Here is a 24,503-nt window from a genome sequence, read left to right as displayed (position 1 = left end):
TGCAGTTGACCAACTATTCATGGAAAAAGCATATCCACTGGACATTACAGTCTCTTTTAGACATTGCACTGCTACTCTCAACATTACACTGCTCCTAGAGAAACATTGCTCCTTATGACATATAGGTGGAATCTTCTAGGGTCTGAGTGACATGGACTCTTGCATTTGTGGCAGAATCAGACAAGTACTTCAGTAAGTCTATCTCAATGTCAGGAGTACCTTGCTGTAGCTTTGATCCATTTGCTAGGCAGCATGACAATCAGAGAGTTGCCAATTGCAGGGGATTCTTGCTTGTTAAAGGCTTTATTAACATCATAACTCCGCCACACAAGTTAGAGGTCAAGAATTTTTGACATGCAAGTCAGAGCAGATACCTGGCATTCAGCTCACCTCTTGTTCCAAAAGATCTACATGTTAGCACCAACATCTCAGAGAATGCTTCATGAGCATGGTTACAAACACCTCATGTTCACAAATATTAGAATCAGACATGTTCCAGCCTCTAAGAGCTCTCATCTGCTATCCACTTATTGGATGCTTCTGCACTTCATTACTGCACCTCGGGCTGCACAGGCAACTATCACTGTAATGCTGCTGCACAGAGATTTTGTGTGCAGGGATATTCACTCAGCTCATGGCCTGGACCTATTGCACCTTTGGGCTCTTAGCTAGCTGTCCCTGAGCTTCACAGCATTCTTGCATTGCCTTGCCTTTTTTCACTTTTCCACCTCAGCCAGCGATGCCAAGGTCATTTCACTGCTGCCTTGCCTTGCCTGAGACACAAAAGCAGGAAGTTTGTCATAGCTGTCAGCAGTTCTCAGTCTCATCAACGGAGATAAACTTTAGTTGGGGGTCCCATGCAGTAAACCAGGGATAACCTCTGATATCAGTGCAAGGGCTTAGGCACAGTCAATTAACTCCTCGGGGTGGTCAGAGTCAGGATCCTCTCTACCCAAGGGCTGAAGAACCAAATATTGGGCAGCACATCATCCTTCTTGAGTCTTTTTTGCCTTACTTTCAGGATTGAATGAGGTAGATGCAGGTATTACACAAGATAACAGTAGGTGGCACAACTTTTACTTAATGTGCAGGTAGGGAGGTGTCACTAGTGAGTGAGTATACAGTGTAGACAGCTTGTAGGGTTAGTGGTGTCGGGAGTCGGTGTAGATGAGAGCGAGTGAGGGAAGATGTGGAAGCCAATAGTGAGAGTGGTAGAGCATGAGTCTTTGTAGAAGGTGGGTACAAAAGCAGAGACAAATTGAGTGTGAGGTATCGAAGAGAAAATGATTACACTGGTGGAATGGAAATGGCCATTGACATTAGAGATTGAGATAGAGATTGATAACTGCTGGCAATCTCAGACCAAGTAGGCACGGTTTGGTGTCATAGCCTTCACTGCTGGTCACTGGAAAAATATGTCCACCTATCCATCACCCCTTCAGCAAGACTTCCTCCCACTGCAACTTCCACACACTGCAAGTTTCTCTCTGGGCCAAAATACATATCTCAACTTGGGCAGGCAATACAATCTCTAGAATCTCACTCTCGTTGAGAAAACTATGAGATTCCCAGTGCGACCAGGCAAAGTCAACATGGTTTTGTGAAGGGGAAATTGGTCTGATGGAGTGATAAGCAATATGGATAAAGAATAACCCATAGGTATGGTGTACTTACATTTCCAGAAGGTATTTGATCAAGTACCATATCAAAGGTCACTACTCAAAATAAGACCTCATAGTGCAAGGGGTAACATATGAGCACAGATTGGTTAACTGACATGAAACAGACAGCAGACTTAAATAAGCCATTTTCAGTTTGGCAGGATGTAATGAGTGTCAGAGTCATAGAGATGCATAGCACGGAAACAGACCCTTCGGTCCAACTTGTCCATCCAACTGCATATCCTAAATTAATCTAGTCCCATTTGGCAGCATTTGGCACATATTCCTCTAAACGCTTCCTTTTAAATGTTATACTTGTACTAGCCTGGTCTACTTGCTCTGGCGGCTCATTCCATACACACACCACCTCCTCCGTAAAAAAGTTGTCCCTTAGGTCACTTTTATGTCTTTCACCTCTCAGCTTAAACCAATGCCTTCTCCCCTACCTGGGAAAATACCTTGGCTATTCACTGTATCCTTGTTCCTCATGATTTTATAAACCTCTAGAACGTAACCCCTCAGCCTCCAACACTACAGGGAAACAGCCCTAGCCTATTCAGCCTCTCTCTCTATCCCAAACCCTCCAACCCCAGCAACATCCTTGTACATCTTTTCTGCACCTTTTCAAGTTTAACAACAGTGAGTCATACAGATATCCAGCATGCATGGAAACAGACTCTTCAGTCCAACTCGTCCATGCTGACCAGATATTCTAAATCAATCCAGTCCCATTTGCCAGCATTTGACCCAAATCCCCTCTAGACACTTCCTAATCGTATACCCATTCAGATGCCTTTTAAATGTTGCAATTGTACCAGCCTCCACCACTTCCTCTGGCAGCCCATTCCACACATGCACCATCCTTTGTGTGAAGAAATTACCCCTTAGGTCCCTTCCAAATCTTTCCCCTCTCACCTTAAACCTATGTCCTCTAGTTTTGGACTCCCCCACCCCTGGAAAAACGATCTTGTCTATTTACCCCATCCATGCCCTTCTTAACTTATCAACCTCTATGATGTCACCCCTCAGCCTCTGGCACTCCAGGGAAAATAGCCCCAGCCTATTTAGTCATTCCCTATAGCTAAAAAACCCTCTAATCCTGGCAACATCCTTGTAAATATTTTCTGAACCATTTCAAGTTTTACAACAGCCTTCCTATAGCAGGGAGACAAGAATTGCACACTGTATTCCAAAAGTGGCCTAACCAATGTCCTGTACAGCCACAACATGACCTCCCAAACATCTATACTCAATACACTGTCCAATAAAGGCAAACATATCAAACGCCTTATTCACTATCCTATCTGGAGCTGGAAATGTGTTGCTGGAAAAGCGCAGCAGGTCTGGCAGCATCCAGGGAACAGGAGAATCGACGTTTCGGGCATAAGCCCTTCTTCAGGAAGAAGGGCTTATGCCCGAAACGTCGATTCTCCTGTTCCCTGGATGCTGCCTGACCTGCTGCGCTTTTCCAGCAACACATTTCCAGCTCTGATCTCCAGCATCTGCAGACCTCACTTTCTCCTCACTATCCTATCCACCTGCAACTCTACTTTCAAGGAACCCCAAGGTCTCTTTGTTGAGCAACACTCTGCAGGACCTTACCATTAAGTGTATAATTCCTGTCCTGATTTGCTTTTCCAAAATGCAACACCTGCTATTTATTTAAATTAAACTCCATCTGCCACTCCTAGGCCCACTGGCCATCTTTCCTATGGAGCATTGATATCAATAACTTGGAAAGTGGGTTTGAAACATAGAATCCAAAAAAAGTAGAAAGAGGCCATTCAGCCCTTCAAGTTTATACTGACTCTGAACAGCATCCCACCCAGAACTCACCCTCCTATCGCTGTAATTACATGCGTTTTTTTAACATGATTAACGCACCTAATCTGTGCATCCCTGAACAATTTTTAGCATGGCCAGTCCACCTAACCTGCACATCTTTGGACTGTGTGAAGAAGCCAGAACACTCAGTGGAAACCCATGCAGACACAGGGAGAACTCACAAAATGAACACAGTCACACAAGACTAGAATCGATCCTGACTCCCTGGTACTGTGAAGCAGCAGTACTAACCACTGTGTCTCTGTGAATGTATGGTCGAAAAATTTGTTCATGACACAGTTATTTAGGAAAATAAGTTATTAAGTAAGTGTAATGATTCTGCAAAGGTATATTGAACAGTTAAATGAGTGGGCAAAAATTTTGAAAGGTGGAATATAATGTGGAAAAATGTGAACGTGTCCTCTTAGGCAGGAAGAGCAAAAATGCTGCACCTTATTTAAATCAAGAGGCAAAAAACAGAACTCTGAAACAGTCCTGGTGCATAAAAACTGTTTGCTTGCAGGTACAGCAGAGAAAATTTTCAGAAGAACTGTCTCCACCCAAAGAACTTGGAACTTGGAACTACAAGGAACTGCTCAAGTGAATACTAGCAGCATTGATCCTAATAAGGGGAGCTTTGGTAACATATTCCTATGGTAAAAAGCATATAACCATGTCCTGAAATAAAAGGAAGCCGAGAAGAGGCTCATACCGTAACAGTGTTTGTGGGGGAGGGAGTGGTGCGAAGATAGCCTCATTGTAGTAGATCATCGAACCATACAGCGCAGAATAGGCTCTTTGCCCTCGATGTTGCGCCTACCTGTGAACTAAACTAAGCCATCCCCTACACTATCCCATCATCATCCATGTGCTTATCCTAGGATTGTTTAAATCTCCCTAATGTGGCTGAGTTACCTATATTGGCAGGCAGGGCATTCCATGCCCTAATCACTCTTTAGTGTTGGACAATTAACCCAAAGGCTGAGATAACATTGTGGGGACTTGCATTCAAATTCTACAAATGGTGGAATGTTAGTCTAGAGTTAAGAGTCTAATGATGACTATGAAACCATCATAAGTTATTAGGAAAGCCCCATATGGTTCACTAATATGCTTTAGTGCAGAAGATCTGCCATCCTTATCTGGCCTACATGTGACTCCAAACTCACAGCAATGTGGTTGACTCTCTACTGCCATCTGGGACACTCAATAAGTGCTGTCCTGGCTAGTGATACTCTCATCCTGTGAATGATTTTTTTAAAAAAGACTCATGAGCCTCTGAGAGAAAATTGTTTCTACACAAGGCTATGGGCCAAGTGCTAGAAAATGGGATAAGATTATTTGGTCGGTTGTTTTTGACAGATAAGCTGAAGAATCTTTTTCTGTGATGTAGATGTCTGTGACTCAATGAACTGATTGGGTTGAATGCCCTTTTACTGTACTGTACATTGTATGCCGTTTTAACAAGGAAGCCCTGAAAATGGAAAATACTAGGGCTTCTTCATTGATCTCACTAAACGTAATTAGTTAGAGTTCTGCTCCACAACTTGAATCATAAGTTAACCCCTCTGTTTAATTAACATCAGATTGGAATTGTGGATTTAAAGGGTCAGCAGATGAACAGATTGTATATTATACAGTATAATTACTCTGTCTTTATCTGAAAACTATCATTTTAAACAAAGCAATGAAGTGTATTATGACTATAAAAGCACATAGTGTCAAGGATGCTGAAAATTGTTAAAGCACAAAACATGAACAAGATCTTGAGAGGACAGATAAGGAGAAATGATATATTCTGGTGGGTAAGCTCAGAAAAATGGACACAAATAGAAATAGATTGTTCAGGAGTAATGTGAACCTTCCTTCGCACAATAATTGAACTGTCTCTTTCTCCCCCAAAAAAGCTGTTGTAATGAAGCTCAATTAAAATGTTGAAATGGATGGGCGGATAGCGTGACAACCATCTATTATTTACTAAAATGGTCGGACAGCCTCAAGTGTCTTAAAGACTACATCTTGTTGTTATGTTCTACAACCTTTCTCAGTCCTGGCTGTTTGTGGAATGCTGGTGATACCAACTGGCTAACATGTTTGTCTTCAATACTGCAATGCAAACAGTTATTGCTTATTGTGTGAAGTGCTTTGAAGTATTTCAGTGACCTAGTAAGATAACAGATGAAAGCAACCGCCAGTTTCAGTTGATGGCATCCTTGGCTCTCACTCAGAAACCTCTTGACCAAGTTTTCCCTCCAGGTTAGAAAATACCTCATTCCAGCACACTCTGAGTTGCTACTGAAGGAATGCTGCCTTGGCGTTAACATCTGGATTTAACAGATAATGTTAAAAAATGCTTCCATTTTTCTTCACTAACTTCCCTCTTTCTAATCCATTCAGGTTTGTCTATATTGCCAGCTGGCTGGTGATTTTCTAATGGAAGACAGGTGTTTATTTGTATGGCATCTTTCATAACTGCAGGACATCCGAAATATTTCTAAATAAATTGAGTAATTTAGAAGTGTGCTAGCTGCATAATGTAGGAAACATAATAGAATCCCTACAGTGTGGAAGCAGGCCATTTGGCCCATTGACCACTTGAAGGGTATCCGACCCAGAACTACCCTATCGCGGTAACCCTACATTTCCCATGGCTAATCCACCTTAACTGCACATTATGGTCAATTTAGCATGGCCAATATACCTAACCTTGGACTTGGGAGGAAACTGGAGCACATGGAGGAATCTCATGCAGAGATAGGGAGAATACACAAACTCCATACAGTCACCCAAAGGTGAATTCGAACCTGGGTCCCTGGCATTGTGAGGCAGCAGTGCTAACACCTGAGCCGCTGTATCACTCTCAAGTTGTAAATATTAAGCTCCCACAAATGGCAATGATATATTGACCAAAAAGTCTCTTTTTCAGGATTTGTTTGAGGCATTAAAATTGGCCAGAACACTGATAGATAGAATTTCCCTGATCTTGAAACTGTTAGGATCTTTTATGTCTATTCCTAAAATATATTCTGAGTTGTATGCCTACTCTCAACTCTGCTCAAGGTTTCCATAACTTTACACAAAAGCAACAGATTTCAGCACACACTGATAGGTTGTACTAGTTGAAGTATAAAATAGACAGACAGCATTGACAGGGCCATTTATCTAAAGTTAATGGAGTCTAGGAACAGACCACATTTAATTACATCACTTTCAGCTGCATCCTTCACAAAGTGTCTCCATGACAGAACAACTTGCATTTATACATGGTCTTAACATTGCACAGATGTCCCAAGGTACCCCGTAGCTTAATGTTGTCAATGTGCCAGAGGGACATCGGTGACAGATGCTTGGAGGCAGACTACCCACAGATGAAAAGGGAAATAATTGACAGTAGAAAAGAATAAGTAGGACTAATGCAGATGTATTAGTTTATCTTGTCATCAATGATCTGTGTGAGATTGTTGTGCTGTACAAACTCATTGCTTTAACTTCTTTCATTGCAAGTTTTCACAACCAAGTGAGGAGGGGTCTTTCAGCTGCTCACATTTTAACACTCTCTCGGTTGGTTGCAACAAATATGTTTATTTCTTTTTAGCATGTAGCTATTTCATACTTCAACTAAAATCTGGGTTCGAGTCAAAATTAAGGAGCTAATTACAATGTTTTATTGAGTGAAAAAAATTGAAGTTTACAACCAACTCTGAGAAAAATCATTAAAACAGAACATCCAGTGCACACACAAATGCAGGTAATACTATCATTTAAAAAGGAGAGAGTGTCTGGCATAAACAGAAAGAATAAATGTTACACAATTTGAACGTCCCTAGTGTCCTTGAAGGGTTGAATTTGCTCTTTAGTTGGGTACTTATGAGATTATGAGAGAAACAAGGAGAGAAGGACAATTTTGTGGTTGTTACTTATAAATCCATTTCCTTCTCTCTGGTTTGCTGCTCTGAAACTGCTAATGAAATATGGCATGTTTGTATTTTCGCAAGTCTGGCTAATTGGTTAATTGGTAGGTGAGCCTTTCATCTCCCAAAGTGTGAAATGATCATAGAAGTGTGAACTAAAACAGGAAATGTGAATTTCTGAACATTGACTCATTTGCCTGGTCTCAATCTTTTTTGATATAGTAGTAATTTCAATGCAACTGGTTTTGTTTATTCCAAATGTGTCTCCAGATTTGCCTTAATCTCTTGTCGGTGATCATGGCAGCCATTTTAGGTCAGAATCAATCCCTTTTGTTAAATCAATTTTGCTTGATAACAAACAGATAATAGAAATTGAAAGTTGATAGTCCATATTTACGACTATTTATAACTCCCTTAAAATTTGAGTTTCTTGCAATTGTGTAATATTCAATTCTACCTTAGTTCATCCAATCTCATCCACCTCTGCAGCTGTACTCTTCAAATTTATGTTTCTTTTACCACTAGTGTTGGATTAACCCAGCTTTCATTTAAGATCGTGACCACAATAAGCAAAAGTATCTCTATACTATGACATAACAGCAGATTTTGTCTCCAACTGTTGGTTTGTAGCTAAACCAAATGGATCGGTGATCATTCCATTTGCTAAAGTAAATATATGTAAAATAGCTTCTGTTTCATTTTTATCCAAATTTTATTCTGGGCTATCTATTTTTTCAAATATGGTGCCAGCAACACTTTAAATAAGTGCACTCATACTTTCACTTAAATAGGAGGTGGAATAAATCATTCTTAAATATCTTTGTTATATGATTTTATTTAGCTCAGAACAATAGTTGGAATGACTATAATTTCCAAGTGTGCAATAACTTATCTAAAAGTTTTAAAATATGTTTGCAATCACAAAAGGTTTGTGATATGCAAGTCCCAGCTCTGGTTTCTAGAAGTTTCCATGGTGCCTGTCTCAAGTCACACCCAGATTTGTTATACATTAAAACATTCTCATTGGCTCTAAATTGCTTGGAGATGGACTGAGCTTGTTAAAAGCACTATATGCCTCGTTAATAGTATGAATTTCATGCCTTTGGTAATATAATGGATTTAATAAATTAAATATAATTTAATAAATTAAATATCAGGTATTTCATTCACTCCTATAAAATTGGACTTTATAGCAATTATTTTTAAATGAAGCACTGTCCATACTGCCCACTTGGTGCAGTAAATGATGATTGAAATCATTTAATATATTTGAAATGGCTGTGGGATCTGTGGGGACCTCTGGAGGAAGCTGAGATGGATCATCCACCTGGCACTTCTGGTGGAAGATTGTTGAGAATATTTTTTCCACAGATGTACTGGATTCCTCCAGCATTGAGATGGGGATATTTGTGGAGTCTCCTCCTTTAGGGAATTATTTAATTGTCCATCACCATTCATGATTGGATGTGGCAGGATTGCAGAGCTTAGATTTAATCCACTGATTATTGAATTTATTAGTTCCATCTATCACTTGTTGCATATGCTGTTTGGCACACAAGTAACTTCACCAGGTTGATACCTCAGTTTTAGATATGCCCTGGTACTGCTCCTGACGTGCTGTCCTGCACTCCTGAACCAGAGTTAATTTTCTGGTTGACAGCAAGGCATATGCTGGACCACGAGATTACAGGTTGTGTTAGATTACAATTCTGTTGCTGCTGATGGATGCCCAGTCTTAGGTTGCCCAGTCTTAGGTTGCCCAGTCTTAGGTTGCTAGATTTGTTCATAATCTGTCCCATTTAGCACGGATGATAGTGCTACACAAAACAATGTAAGATAATTCAATGTAAAGATGGACTTTGTGTCCACAAAGACAGTGTGGTGTTCACTCTTACCAATACTGTCATGGGCATACGCATCTGCAGCTGGCAGATTGGTAAGGATGAGGGCAAGTATGCTTTTCCCTTTCATTCGTTCATTCAAAGCTTGTTGCACGTCCAGTCGAGAGGTAATGTCCTTTATGACTTGACCAGCTTGATCAGTGGTGTTGCTGCCATATTGAAGTACCCCAACCAGAGTGCATTCTACACCCTTATTCACCTTCAGTACTTACTCCAAGTGTTGTTCAACATGGCCAAGGAGCGGGTGTGTTGTAATCAATATAGATATCCTTGTCCTTTTAGACATAATGTCCTGATGTCCTGAGATTTCATGGGGTCTGGAGTCAATGTTGAAGGCTCCCTGAGCAATTCCCTCCAAACTGTTTCCTACTGTGTCACCACCTCTGTCAGGGCTCTTCTTCTGGTGGGACAGGACATATAGATAGTGATAGCATTGTCTGCAAGATATAATTCATTATTATGACTGTGTGAGGATGATGCTTGACTAGTCTGTGAAACATCTCTCCCAATTTGGTATTAGTCCCCAGATGTTGGTAATGTGAATTTTGCAGGGTTGACAGGACTGTATTTGTTGTTGTCTTTTTGGTGCCTTAATCAATGTCACATGGTCCATTCAGTTTCATTTCTTTATTCAAGACTTTTTAGCAATTGATACAACTGATTGGTTTGCTAAACCATTTCTGAGCGTAGTTAAGAGTCAGCCACATTGCCTTTGGTCTGAAGTCATAGGTCAGTCAGACCAGGTAGGGACAACAGTTTTCCTTCCCCAAAGGATATTTGTGAACCTGATGGATTTTTGTGATAATTGACATTGGTTTCTTGGTCATCATTAGACTTTTATTTCCAGATTTTTTTGCATTTAAATTCTGCTACCATCACATTTCAAGATAATAATAATAATAAAATCCCTACAGTGTGGAAGCAGGCCATTCAGCCTATGCCAAACCTCTAAAGTGTATCCCACCCAGACTCATCCCCCTACACTAGCCCTGTAACCCTGAATTTAACATGGCTAACCCACCTAGTCTGCACATTAAGAGTAATTTGGCATGGCTAATCTACCTAAACTTCACATCTATGGACTGTGGAAGAAAGCCAGAGCACCTGGAGGAAACCTGCATAGACACAGGGAAAATGTGTAAACTCCACACAGACAGTTGCCCAAGGGTGGAGTTGAACCCAAGTCCCTGGTGCTGTGAGGCAGCAGTGCTAACCACTGAGTCACCAATAAGATGATCAGCTTTGACAATATGTCTCTTTTCAGCACACAGTATTCTCAGGGTATCAGGGTATCAGGATAGTTGAAGCAGCATTAACTTCGATACACACATTATAATCTGGATCATCGAGGAGAAAGTGAGGACTGCAGATGCTGGAGATCAGAGCTGAAAATGTGTTGCTGGAAAAGCGCAGCAGGTCATGCAGCATCCAAGGAGCAGGAGAATCGACGTTTCGGACATGAGCCCTTCTTCAGGAATCAGGTTCCTGAAGATTCCTGAAGAAGGGCTCATGCCCGAAATGTCGATTCTCCTGCTCCTTGGATGCTGCCTGACCTGCTGCGCTTTTCCAGCAACTCATAATCTGGATCATGGCTGGTTGAGACTCCAATTTTCTTTCTATCATGTGGCTGACAAGGATTCCCTTCCACTCTCACTATCTGCTTTTTTGGGTGTATTGGAAGGATTTGACGGTTGCTACTCAACTTGCTTGGCTGTGAACAGAAATGCACCTTCCTTGGCTATCAGTGATGGGATTTGAACTTGGAGCTTCTCACTTAGCAGAAACACTACTCTTTGTGTCACAGGCTGTCCACATATGACTGTAACTGGGTGATAACATCAAATAAACAAAGTCTTATTAACTTAATTCACTTGTTCCATTTAAAGTTTTAATCCAGACAGACAGTCCACTTGAATTTAACATCACCAAGCACCTCCATTAGGTTTTGTTCTTCCTTCAATATGGTTTGCTTTCCTTCACTACAATCCATGCAAACAGAAGTGTGAGACTCAGGGATCAAGGTGTAAGCTCGACATGGTGTTGTTACCAGTAAAGGCTAGGTATGCTTGCAATTTTTTCAGTGTGAAGTTTGGACTATAAACCAGCCAATATTTTGTGCCTTTAATATTGTATAAATTGCTTTAAATGTATGTTGATATTGAGACAGGTGGTCAAAAGATACCTGTTTGGAAAAGTACTGGAGTAGAGGCTTGAAGGCGGAGGCAGAAGCTGACAAGTGAAGAGATTTTGGGACAGAGTTCCAGAACTTAGAGAGCTGAATGTTTAGTGCCCATGGTTGAGTAATGGCCATTAGGAAAGCACAAGGGGAGTGAAGATCTCAGATGATTTTAGGGCTGGGAGAGATAGGGAGGGATGAGGCCAGAGAGGAAATAATAGCAAAGGTGAGAATTTTAAAATGGAGGCATTGCTGAATTGGGAATCAATACCAATGGCACAATGATGGGTAAATGTGAGTTGGTCTGAGTTAGAAAATGGACAGCAGAGTAAAGAAACAAGTAAAGGATCAGACGAAGGTCCAGCATTTGGTATGGTTAAGGTCGAAAATGGGTGGGGTGCAGGCAATTTTAGATCAGGTAACAAATATCTCTGACTTCAATCCCCCACCCAAATCCAATACAAATTCTCCTGGATTTCAAATTAAAGCTGACCCTGAATGTTTCAAATAAAACTCAAAACACTTTATCGGTTATTTGACAATTATTACTCTGGGGAATTTCACTTACTGAAACTGTGTGAGCGAACAAAGTACATAATGTGGTAGCTCAACATTTATGACAAAGCAAACAGTTTTTGTATGTTTTGTTTCTGTGGCAATGGATCAACATCATTTGATTAATGGGTTGATTATTAAATCTGATTATATTGACTCACTGGAGCGGAAATATGTAAGCAAAAATAAGCAGAAAGTTTAACATCACCAAGATATAGAAAGCTGGTTGTATTTCAAAACAAAGGAAGAATTAATCTCAGTGAATTAAAATGCTGCTTTATACAATGTAAATACAGTGCAAGAACAATGGTTGGATATAACATGGTTGCATTTTTGAGTCAGTACTTAAAATTATAATCTAATTGGCTGAGCAGGACTTGAAAAGAATTAGGGGAAACACCCTAGCTTGATATTGCCATCTGTTAACTTCAGTTTGGACTTCAATCAGGTGAAATGTAAATTACACCCATTCTCATCATTTTCCCAAAGGAAACCAATATAACCAAACATTGAAGTATTCCAGATTTTCTCCAGCAATGACGATAACTAACAGAAAGAAAAAATTACAGAAAGGAGTGGCACAATGTGCAATATTCCTCCACTCAGCTCTCATTTTCCATCCTAAAACATATCAAGTTGAGACATGAAGAACAAGGGGATAACTAGATAAAGGATAAGGCTTACTGGAAACTAAGTTTGCAGCCTGTGTTTCGAAGTCTAGCATGGGTGTGGTTCTTAACATGACCTTCTTCAAAACACGGGGCAATGGTACAGACCTTGTAGTTAAAGAGGAGAAATGGGAAATATTGGAGAGTTGATCACAGTGTTACCCAGATGAAATGTATGCGAAAAATCCCAAAGAAGTGTGGATGCTGGAATTCAAGAACAAAAACAGAAATTGCTGGAAAAACTAAGCAGGTCTATGAAGAGAAAACAGAGTTAACTTTTTGTGTCCAGTGATCCTCCTTCAGAATTGATTGTAGCTAGGGAAAGGTTGGTATATATGCTGAAGATGAGGTGGCGATGGGGGTTGCAACAAATAATAGATGGAGATGAAGCCCAGAGAGAGACAACAACAGTTGGACAGACAAAGGAATGGGTAAAGCTCAATCTGGGGAAATCAATGGCTGCTAATTGGGACATTAGTATCTGATAATGGAATGGCTGTGGTAGCAGCCCACATAATGACAAGGCCTGGTGTGTGGGGGTTGGGAAAGGTCTTGGGAGAAAGTGCTGAGGCCCTAAAATTGTGAAGTCAATAATGAGCCCCGAAGGCTGCAGGGTCCCCAAGTGGAAAATGAGATGCTCATCTCCACTTCATCACCACAAAACATTTACTTCTCCCCTCTCCCCACAACCCCCATCTTCAGAGTACATAACAATCTTTCCCAGCTACAATCAGTTCTGAAGAAGGGTCACTGGCCTGGAAATGTTAACTCTGCTTTCTCTCCCACAGATGCTGCCAGACTTGCAATGTTTTCCCAGCAATTTTTCTGAAATGTATCTCAGACTGTTAAGAGAAACAAAGGAGAAAAAGCTAAACGCTAACTATCATTTTCCAATCTTCTCAGGCAACTAGCATAGTGGTGGAGGACTGCTGACATTGTACCATTGTTTAAAACTTAAAAAAAAGGGAGAAATTGAATAATTACACTCCAGTCAACCTAACATCAATAGTAGGAAATTTATCGGTAAACGTTCTGAACATCGCTATAAAACATCACCTGGAAATGCATGGATTAATCAAGGACAGTCAACTTGGAATGGTCATATTTGAATAACTCAATTATTTTCCATTGAGAAAAGGAGGTCTATACTGCCTACCTGCAAAGTCTGACAGCAATACGACTGTCTGTTCATGTTGCCTTGGCAATGTTTGTCTGGAGGGCCAAGAAAATAAAGTGCAAGGAAATGGGAAGTTGGATCCGAGTTGGGTTTAGTGGCTCGAAGCAAGAACTAATGGCTGATAGATATTTTTGTGACTGGAAGATATTTTTCAAGTGTGACAGAGTTCTTTATTTATATAGATTGATTTAAATGTAGGGGTCATGTTTAAGAAGTTTGCTGATGCTGCGAAGATTAGTCCTCAATTTGATATCGAGGAGGAACATATCAACAGACTGGTTAGTGGACAGACAAGTGGCAAATAGAAATCAATTCAGAGATTACAGAGGGAATGTGATTTGGAAAAGGCAAGGCAATAAGGTAAGACATTACAGAATAAATGGGAGCGTACTGAGAGGTATAGAGCAACAGAGGGACTTTGGGGTGCATCTCCAAAGATCCCTGAGCATAGTAGAATCAGTAGATAAGATAATTAAAAAGGCATGCTTTTCTTTATTAGCAGAGAGCTTGTGCTAGAACTGCATAAAACACTAATTAGAGAACAGCTGGAAAATTGCATGTAATTCTGGGCATAGCATTGCAAGAAGGATGTGGTTGAGGTATTCCAAGGTGCAATGTCCCTACCTCTGGGTCAGGAGACCTAGGTTCAGGTCTCACCTGTTCCAGAGGGTTGTCATAACATCTCTGAACAGGTTGATTAAAAATATTTATAAGAAGGATGCAATTGTGGTAGAGAGGGTACAGAGGGGATTTATGAGAATGGCATCCTGAATGGACAATTGCAGTTTTGGCATTGCTTGCTTTAGAAAAGAGGAAGCTGAGCGAGACTTAACTGAGAGATCTAGATGGAGTGGGTCAGAAGACCAACTTCCCCTTGCAGAAAGGACAATAACTAGAGGTCATAAATTTAAGCTAATTGGTTAGAAAAGTTCAGGAAGTTAAATATAAATACTTGGAACTTATCCTCTAAAGGGCGATAAAGGTAACTCTTTGAAGAGGTAACAAAGTTGATTGATACGGGAAGGGCTGTAGATGTCATATACATGGACTTTAGTAAAGCGTTTGATAAGCTTCCCCGTGGTAGGCTGATGGAGAAGGTGAAGTTGCATGGGGTCCAGAGTGTGCTAGCTGGATGGATGGAAAACTGGCTGGGCAACAGGAGACAGAGAATAGTAGTGAAAGGGAGTTCTCAAAATGGAGATCTGTGACCAGTGGTGTTCCACAGGGATTTGTGCGAGGACCACTGTTGTTTGTGATATATATATTGGAGGAAGGTATCAGTTACCTTATTAGCAAGTTTGCAGGTGACACCAAGATTGGTGGAGTAACAGATAGTAAAGGGGACTGTCAGAGAATACAGCAGAATATAGATATGTTGGAGAGATGGGCAGAGAAATGGCAAATGCGAGGTGATGTATTTTGGAAGGTCTAATTCTAGCGCGAACTACACAGTAAATGAAAACTGACATACAGTCCTGGGGAAAATTGACATACAGAGAGATCTGGATGTTCGGGTCCATTATTCCCTGAAAGTGGCAACGCAGGTCAGTAAAGTGCTCAAGAAGGAATAAGGCATGCTTTCCTTCATTGGACAAGGTACTGAGTACAAGAGTTGGCAGGTTATGTTACAGTTGTATAAGACTTTGGTTCAGCCACATTTGGAATACTGCATACAGTTCTGGTCACCTCATTATGTGGATGCTTTGGACAGGGTGCAGAGGAGGTTCACCAGGATGTTGCCTGGTGTGGAGGGCTCTAGCTATGAAGATTAGGATAGATTATGAAGGTTGAATAGATTAGGATTATTTTCATTAGAAAGACGGAGGTTAATGGGACCTGATTGAGGTCTACAAAATTATGAGAGGTATAGACAGGGTGGATAGCAAGAAGTTTTTCCCCAGAGTGCAGAACTCAATTACTAAGGGTCATGAGTTTAAAGTGACAGGGTAGAAGTTTAGGGGAGATATGCATGGAAAGTTCCTTAGGGAGAGGGTGGTAGATGTCTGGAACACGTTGCCGGTGGAGACGGTAGAGGTGGGAATGATAGCGTCATTTAAGATGTATCTAGACAGATACATGAATGGACAGGGAGGAAAGGGATACAGATCTTTAGAAAATAGGTGACAGGTTTCGACAGAGGATCTGGATCGGTGCAGGCTTGAAGGGCCGAAGGCCTGTTCCTGTGCTGTAATTTTCTTTGTTCTTTGTTCACACATTGGTAACATTTAAAAAAAACACTTGAAATTGTACTTAAAGTAACATTAACTACAGGGTTATGGACAAATTCTGGAAAGTGAGATGATGCTAGATAGCTGTTTTGCAGTAGGCAAGGTGTGTTGAGCTGAATGGCTCCTTCTATGCTATACTTTTCTATGATGCTGTGGGATGCTTTCGTACAAATTAAGCTGAATCTTTCCTATTCTAAAATGGTTCAGTACAAAATAAAATTAGAATGATTTGCATAATGACACCATCCACTGTGCCCCTGTGTTGTGATTTAATTGGTCTCATGCAATTACTCCTTTGTCTATATTAAGATTTTAAAAAAAAGAAACAAAACAAAAGTGCAAAAAAAAGTGTGACTGCGAATTGATTCTGTGTTGGGAATCAGTGTAATAAAATGGAGTCTTGGCAGCATTGACAAAATAAAACGACATATAACTCAAAGACAGCGTTCAGAAAACTTTTAAAATGTGCTCACTCCAAAAAAAATGATGTGCTTGTGATATTTTGTCAGATGGGCAAGCCTTTTTTTTAATAAACCCTGCTCCTCACTGTGTTTTTCTGATGGTTTTACTCCAGTGAGTACCATGACAACAGTTAATGCATTTATGCAGGATGATTGGACTGCAGGAAGTAAGTGGGTAGATGCGCAGGCAGCAGTTATGATTCTTCCAGTATTGCTTTGACGATCGTCCTTTCCTGCTGTTGAATTATGAGCAGGTCAAAAAAAGGGGGGCACTTGGCATATCTTAAAGCCCTGATAATGACTGTATTGTTATTGAAGGGAGAGGATGAGCATGGACAATCCAAAGAGAGTAAAACCAGGTGTATGTACTAACAAGACGATTTTACAATGTCTTGCTGAGTGATCTCTATGCAGTGTAATGTTCGACCTCCCTGAAAAAAAACTCTGCTGATCATTTTGTTCTCATCTAGCATTTTTCTGCTTCTCCCGAGACAGCATTTAAGTGGTGATGAGTTGGGAGCAAAAGGATGATTCACAACGTAATTTATTTTCGGCCCTGCTTGACTGGCTAGCACTCTCTGAGTCAGAAGGTTATATGTTCAAGTGTCTCTCCTGAGGCATGAGCACAAAATCCAGTGCTGACACAAACGAGGAAGTGCTGCCCTATAGAGATTGCTGTCTTTCAGTTGAGACAGCCTCTCATCTGGATACTGAAGATCCCACCACTCTATTATGGTTCCTGATCTTTTCAGTAACAAAGTATTCAATGAGACAAACAAGACCAGGCACATCCACTTTTCTTACATCTTCTCAATTTTGCCCTTTGGCCACCTGCGTTCAGAATTTTCATGCTTTAGAATCAAAAGACTCATACTATGCTTTTAATTTGATGATTTTTTTTTAACGAGTTTCATCAGTTATAATTTTGGTAGGACAGAATATTAGAAAATAGAACATAGAACAGTACAGCACAGTACAGGCCCTTCAGCCCTCGATGTTGTGTTGGTCTTTTATCCGACTCTAAGATCAAACGAACCTATATGCCCTTCCGTTTCACTATCACCCATGTGCTTATCCAAGGGTCGTTTAAATGTCCCTAATGTATCTGACTCTACTATCACTGCAGGCAATGCATTCCATGCACCCACCACTCTGTGTAAAGAACATACCTCTGACATCTCCCCTAAACCTTCCTCCAATCACCTTAAAATTATGCCCTCTCATGATAGCCATTTCCACCCTGGGAAAAAATCTCTGGCTATTCACTCTATCTATGCCTCTCATCATCTTGTACACCTCTATCAAGTTAGCTCTCATCCTCTTCACTCAATGAGAAAAGCCCTTGCTCCCTCAAACTTTCTCCATAAGACATGCCCTCCAGTCCAGGCAGGATCCTGGTAAATTTCCTCTCCAGTCAATAAGTGTAGGGCTGGAAAAGCACAGCAGGTCAGGCAGCATCTGAAGAGCAATAGAATCGACGTTTCGGGTATAAGCCCTTCATCAGGAATGCTGCCTGACCTACTGTGCTTTTCCAGCATCACACTTTTCAACTCTGATCTCCAGCCTCTGCAGTCCTCACTTTCTCCAAAACTTCTCTGCATCCTCTCTAAAGCTTCCACATCCTTCCTATAATTAGGCAACCAGAACTGAACACAACATTCTAAGTGTCGTCTAACAAGGGCTTTATAGAGCTGCAGCATAACCTCATGGTTCTTAAACTCAATCTGCCTGCTAATGAAAGCCAACACACCATACACCTTCTTAGCAAACCTACCAACTTGGGTGGCAACTTTGAGGGATCTATGGACATGCACCCAAGATCCCTCTGTTCCTCCATACTGCCAAGAATCCTGTATTCTGCATTCAAATTCGACCTTCCAAAATGAATCACTTCACACTTTTCCAAGTTGAATTCCATCTGCCACTTCTCAACCCAGCTCTGCATCCTTTCAATGCCCCGATGCAACCTACAACAATCCTCCACACTATCCACAACTCCACCAATGTCATTGGCAAACGTACCAACCCCCCCTTCCACTTCCTCATCCAAATCATTTATAAAAATCACACAGTGCAGAGGTCCCAGAACAGATCCCTGTGGAACAACATTGGTCACCGAGCTCCAGGCTGAATACTTCCATCTACCACCACCTTCTGTCTTCTATGGGCCAGCCAATACTGTATCCAGACAGCCACATCTCCCTGTATCCTATGCCTCCTTGCTTTCTGAATGAGCCTACCATGGGGAGCCTTATCAAATGCCTTGCTAAAACCCATATACATCACATCCACTGCTCTACATTCATCAATATGTTTTGTCATATCCTCAAAAAATTCAACAAGGTTTGTGAGGCATGACCTGCCCTCACAAAGCTATGCTGACTATCTCTAATCACATTATGATTTTCCAAATAATCATAAATCCTGTCTCTCAGAATCCTCTCCAATAATTTGCTTACCACTGATGTAAGACTGACTGATCTGTAATTCCCAGGATTATCCCTATTCCCTTTCTTGAATAAGAAAATAACATTTGCCACCCTCCAATAATCTGGTACTACTCCAGTGGAGAGTGAGGACGGAGAGATCACCGCCAAAGGCGCAGCAATCTCTTCCCTCACTTCCCATAGTGACCTTGGTTTTATTCCGTCTGGCCCAGGGGACTTATCTATCCTAATTTTTTTTCAAAATTTCCAACACATCCTCTTTCTTAACATCAACCTGCTTGAACATATCAGCCTGTTTCATGCTGTCCTCAGAAATGACAATGTCCCTATCACTAGTGAATACTGAACAAAGTATTTATTAAGAATCTCCCCTACCTCCTCCGACTCCAGGCACAACTGCCTTGCACTATCCCTGGTTGGCTCTACCCTCACTCTCCCCATCTTCTTATTCCTCACATAAGTATAGAACACCTTGAGATTTTCCTTAATTAAACCTTCCAAGGCTTTTTTATGCCCTCTTTTAGCTTTCCTAGGTCCATTCTTCAGTTCCTTCCTGGCTACCTTGTCAGCCTCTAGAGCCCTGTCTGATCCTTGCTTCCTCAATCTTAAGTAAGCTTCTTTCTTCCTCTTGCCCAGATGTTCCACATTTCTTGTCATCCAAGATTCCTTCACCCTACCATCTTTTCCATGCCTCAGAGAGACAAACCTGTCTAGCACTATCAGAAAGTGCTCCCTAAATAATCTCCACATTTCTGTTATGCATTTCCCTGAGAATATCTGTTCCCATTTTCTGCTCCACAGTTCCTGCCTAATAGCATTGTAATTTCCCATCCTCCAATTAAATACTTTCCCATACTGTCTGCTCCTATCTTTCTCCATGACTATTTAAAGGTTGGGGAGTTGGGATAACTATCACCGAAATGCTGTCCCACTGAAAGATCTGACACCTGGCCTGGTTTGTTGCCGAGCACCAAATTCAATATGGCCTCCCCTCTAGTCAGCCTATCTACATATTGAGTCAGGAATCCTTCCTGGACACACCTGACAAAATCTGTTCCATCCAAACTATTTGTACTAAGGAGTTCCAATCAATATTAGGGAAGTCAAAATCACCCATGACAACAACCCTCTTACCTCTGCACCTTTCCAAAATCTGCCTCCCAATCTGCTCCTAAAGATATTACTGAAGATGAAACAATTTTTGTTTTACATTGACCATAAGACCAAGATATAGGAGCAGAATTAGGCCATTTGGCTCATTGAGTCTGCTCTACCATTCAATCATGACTGATATGTTTCTCAATTGAGTTCTCTTGCCATCTCCCCATAATCTTTGATCTTTGATCGAATTGATTACTCTTGATTTTCATTACCTTTGCACAATATTTCATGGCACACTTGGACTTTTCTCAGGACACACTGGTTGAAAATCACTGCTATAAAGTAATGATGTCGTGAACACATCTCTTAAAGGTATACCGACATACAGTACAGACTATAGGACATGACAGAGAGGGCATTATCAAACAACATTTTACACCAAAGACTGAATATTATTGAGTGACCAAATGTGCTGATATTAAACAAGGCTACCTTGCAGCTCTAATTCCTTCTGGGTGCTCTTAAGGAGGTGAGGGCTGGACCTCTGTCCCCCAGTGGATGCATATCCTGTCCCCAATTATAGCTGGACCGTCTGGTTGGCCACTATCTCTAACAGCCTGTGCAGTGCCAGAACTCAGTAATGGATGATACAGATATTGCAAGGGGGCCCACAAAGATCAAGGAGAGATCCCAGTCTTAGAGATTTTGGGAGGTGTTGGAAGCAGGTTTGGTGGCCAGGTGCAAAATGACAATGTGTGAGGTGTAACATTTTGGGAGATGTGCCGCTGATGCATACAGGGCACTCCCTCCCAACCCCACCAGATCATTCTACACCCCCTTACATCTCATCCTTTAACTAGGTTTAAAAACATCAGCCTTTCTAATCTCACCCACGTATGCACTCTTATTGTATCATGGCATTAATCAGATAAAATTTGGGTCCATTGTTTTGTTAATCAGTTCAATTGACCACTTTTTTAAAAGAAAATGACAGGATTGCCACAAACTGGCAAGTTTATGGATGCTCCTGGCTATCCTTTTATGGGAACTGGGTGAGAAGGCAGTAGGAACAGCACCCAACACATTTTACATGTCCACCCAAAAAGAGCACACCTGGCAGAGCATAAAATTTGATTTCAGACCACACAATATGAAATCAGGAGAGATGACCAACTGGTCTAACAGATATGTTTCAAGGAGTGTCTGAAAGGAGGAAAAGAAGGTGGCAAGACAGAAATGTTTAGGGAGATATTTTCAAAGCTAAGGAACAAGACAGCTGGAGGCACAGCCAATAATGTTGGAGCATTGAGTATCCTGGCTGTGCAAGTGGCCGGAACTGGTGGAGCTGAGAGATCTCAGATAGTCATAGCCCTACAAAGCTAGCTTTAATTTGGAGTCTAGTTTGAAGAGTCTTGAAACTTACCAAATTTACTTTTGAACATATATAACTGACCAAATACATAAATAAAATATTCTCTTATATCTAAAAGCATTTTTTTCAATCTTAAACTCTCAAACTCAACAATCAGAAATCTAAATCTTAGAATGTTTATTGAGGGAATATATAAGTATTTTTAATGAATACTACTTTGACAGTTACAATGTTTTGACATCTAACACTGATGCTGTGATTTCATACTGATTATTTATTACTTCAGTATGTTTTAAGACAAACACATTATGTGTAATCAAATAAGCAAAGATAAAAGGTTCCAGGTTACATATAATTTGTCTTGGTATGCTCCTTTGAGATCCAGATTCCACATTAATTCGCTTCTTAATACTCAGTTTAAAAAAAGCTTTTAATTTAAGGTATTCCACTGAGGCTAATTGTTACAAGTTTGCTCCATAGAGAAACAAGTGTAACACTTTATAGGTCATCATACTTTCAAACCATCCATACGAAATCAGGAACTTATGTTAAACCTCAATAAATCATGGGTGAGATGTTGTGGACATCACGGTTTAGTGAGGTGTCAAGGTCTTGGGGAAAGTGCAGAGGAGTGAGGGACATCAGATGATTTTGCCTGTCCTCGGATGCTGCCTGAATTGCTGTGCTCTTCCAGCACCACTGATCCAGATATCAGATGTGTGTAGAGGCTGAATAATCTGTAGTTATTCCCCTTAGGAATAGAGATGGCTAAGGGGAGAGTTCATTAAGTGGTCAATTGAGCTGATCAACAAAACGAATCACCCAAATTTTATCTGATCCACGCCATGATACTCCATGATAAGTGGGTGAGATTAGATAGGCTGATGTTTTTAAAATTATGGTAAAAGTAAATGGGAGAATTTGTTTCCACTGGTGGACAAGTGAGCCATCAGAAGATAACAAATCTAAGGTAATTGTCAAATAAACCTGAGGCAAAATAAGCAGACTTTTCTTTTTATGCAGCAGGTTGGCACGATCTAGAACACACTATCTGAAAGTATGGTGGAAGAAGGAATTGAACATGTACTTCAAATGGAAAAACAAAAGAAAGGGAATGGGATAAGAACAGACAAGTGAACTTATTGGATATAGTGAGAACATCTACAATAGGCCAAATGGTCTCCTTTTGTGCAATATGATTGTGTATTAGAGGAAGTGTTAAAAGCCTATTTATGAAGGAAGGCATGGCACTTCATATAAAGCAGGCATAGCTGCTAAAAATGAAAGGAGAACTAAATACAAGAAAATAACTCATGTCTCAGAGTAGGCTCAACCAGTGGGTACCTTACCTTATGACGTTTACACAGGTTTGTACAGCTCCATACACTAGACACTGCCCCAGACTGTAGTTTCACTTCTACCCTTGCTGCAGAAATGAACCCATCAACTGCTCCAGTTTAATTGGATGTTCCAACATTAAACAACACCCCACTGGGAAACAAGTCACTCTGTGGAAGACTTTGCAAGTTAACAAAATGAACTGATTTGCCCAATTCACAAAAACAATTAAATCTTAAAAAAAGGAATTCTCAGGAAAGGTAGAATGAATCACCAGAAGTCAAAATATCCTCCCAGAACATATTCCTTCCACAATTTTATAATTGGTTACAATTTTTGATTTGTAGTCATTTGGAGACATTTTCAATGTGATGTGACCCAGAGTTCAGATTCTCCAGTTAGAATTAAAGGCATTACACTTCATTGATCCTCAGATCTAAACAGACCAACAGCCTATGAAATTTTAATGAAAGCTGGAAAATACTTGAAACACTCAACAAGCTTAGGTCCTCACTGCAGAGAGAACAAAGGATTAATGCTCAGGTAGTGACCTATTTTTAAAAATCTGATTTGTCATTCATACTTTATCATTGACTTGTTAAGGAACAGGCTGGAGACAGACCATGTATAAAATGATTTGTACATAGGAACAAGAAGCTGGAGTAGGCCATTCAGCCCATTAAGCCTGCTCTGCTATTTAATATGATCATGATTTGGTTAATTATGGCTCAAGTTGTAAAAAAGAAACAGTAAAACACAAAAGATGGTGGAAGTATGAATTCTCTTCCATAAATATTAAGAGATATTCAGTCAGTTGCTAATTCTAAAACTAACTAGCTCAGGTTGCAATGGTACAGTTTAAAGCAAAGCCCTTTAGGCTCTGCTTTGCATGTCACTTTCCAAGTTCACCTGCAAACTTGTCATTTGAAGCTGATCAGCCTTCTATTGCCCTTGTTGTAGGCACTGGGAAAGCTCCATACAGATGCACCAAGAGAGGTGAAAGGTGATTCTTTTTCATTTTTTAATGTTATTTCATGAATAGTTACATTTGGATTATATTTGCATTTTCTAGTGTTTTTAATTGTAGTGCTGACTGAGCCAGGAATTAACAGTATGGCGAGAAAGACTATGGGACTATTGGTGAATAGAGAAATGTACTTGAGAAATGGGTCATGAATAATCTGATCTGTGGCAGGAAGTTACTATCGATGTAATAGTCTGTCTCCCTTTTTATGATCGTCCTTTTGCTGCTCATGCTCCTGCTCTTTAGCTTCTCAGCTAATACAGAGGAAGCTTGATTATCCAAACAAGATAGGCGAGCACTATTTTGTTCAGATAAAGGATTATTTGGTTAATTGATTCAATGCCTCTTCTATGGGGCTCAGGGTTTTCTGAAGTTTCCCGTTTCCTTGCTCTGCCTGCCTTGCTCCCTCTCTCTGTCTCAGGGTTTGTTTCTGTGTGTAAGGGACCTGCAGCATTGCTGAAGCCACCTGCATTCCCATCCCAAACTCCCCCCCCAACCCCACCCCCAATCAGTTCAATGGGATTGACACAGCGAGTACTTAGTAAGTCCGCTCCCCGTTCAGGAGACAGGGCAGCAGCACACCGTGCGCAAGCCCTTGCTCCCCCCGTCTGCCCCTGTCTCTTCCCCCCAACTCCCGCCCCCGCCCATGCCACCAACTC

Source organism: Chiloscyllium plagiosum, chromosome 4 (assembly GCF_004010195.1).
Source record: "Chiloscyllium plagiosum isolate BGI_BamShark_2017 chromosome 4, ASM401019v2, whole genome shotgun sequence".
Lineage (NCBI taxonomy): Eukaryota > Metazoa > Chordata > Chondrichthyes > Orectolobiformes > Hemiscylliidae > Chiloscyllium > Chiloscyllium plagiosum.
This window is presented reverse-complemented; position numbering follows the sequence as displayed.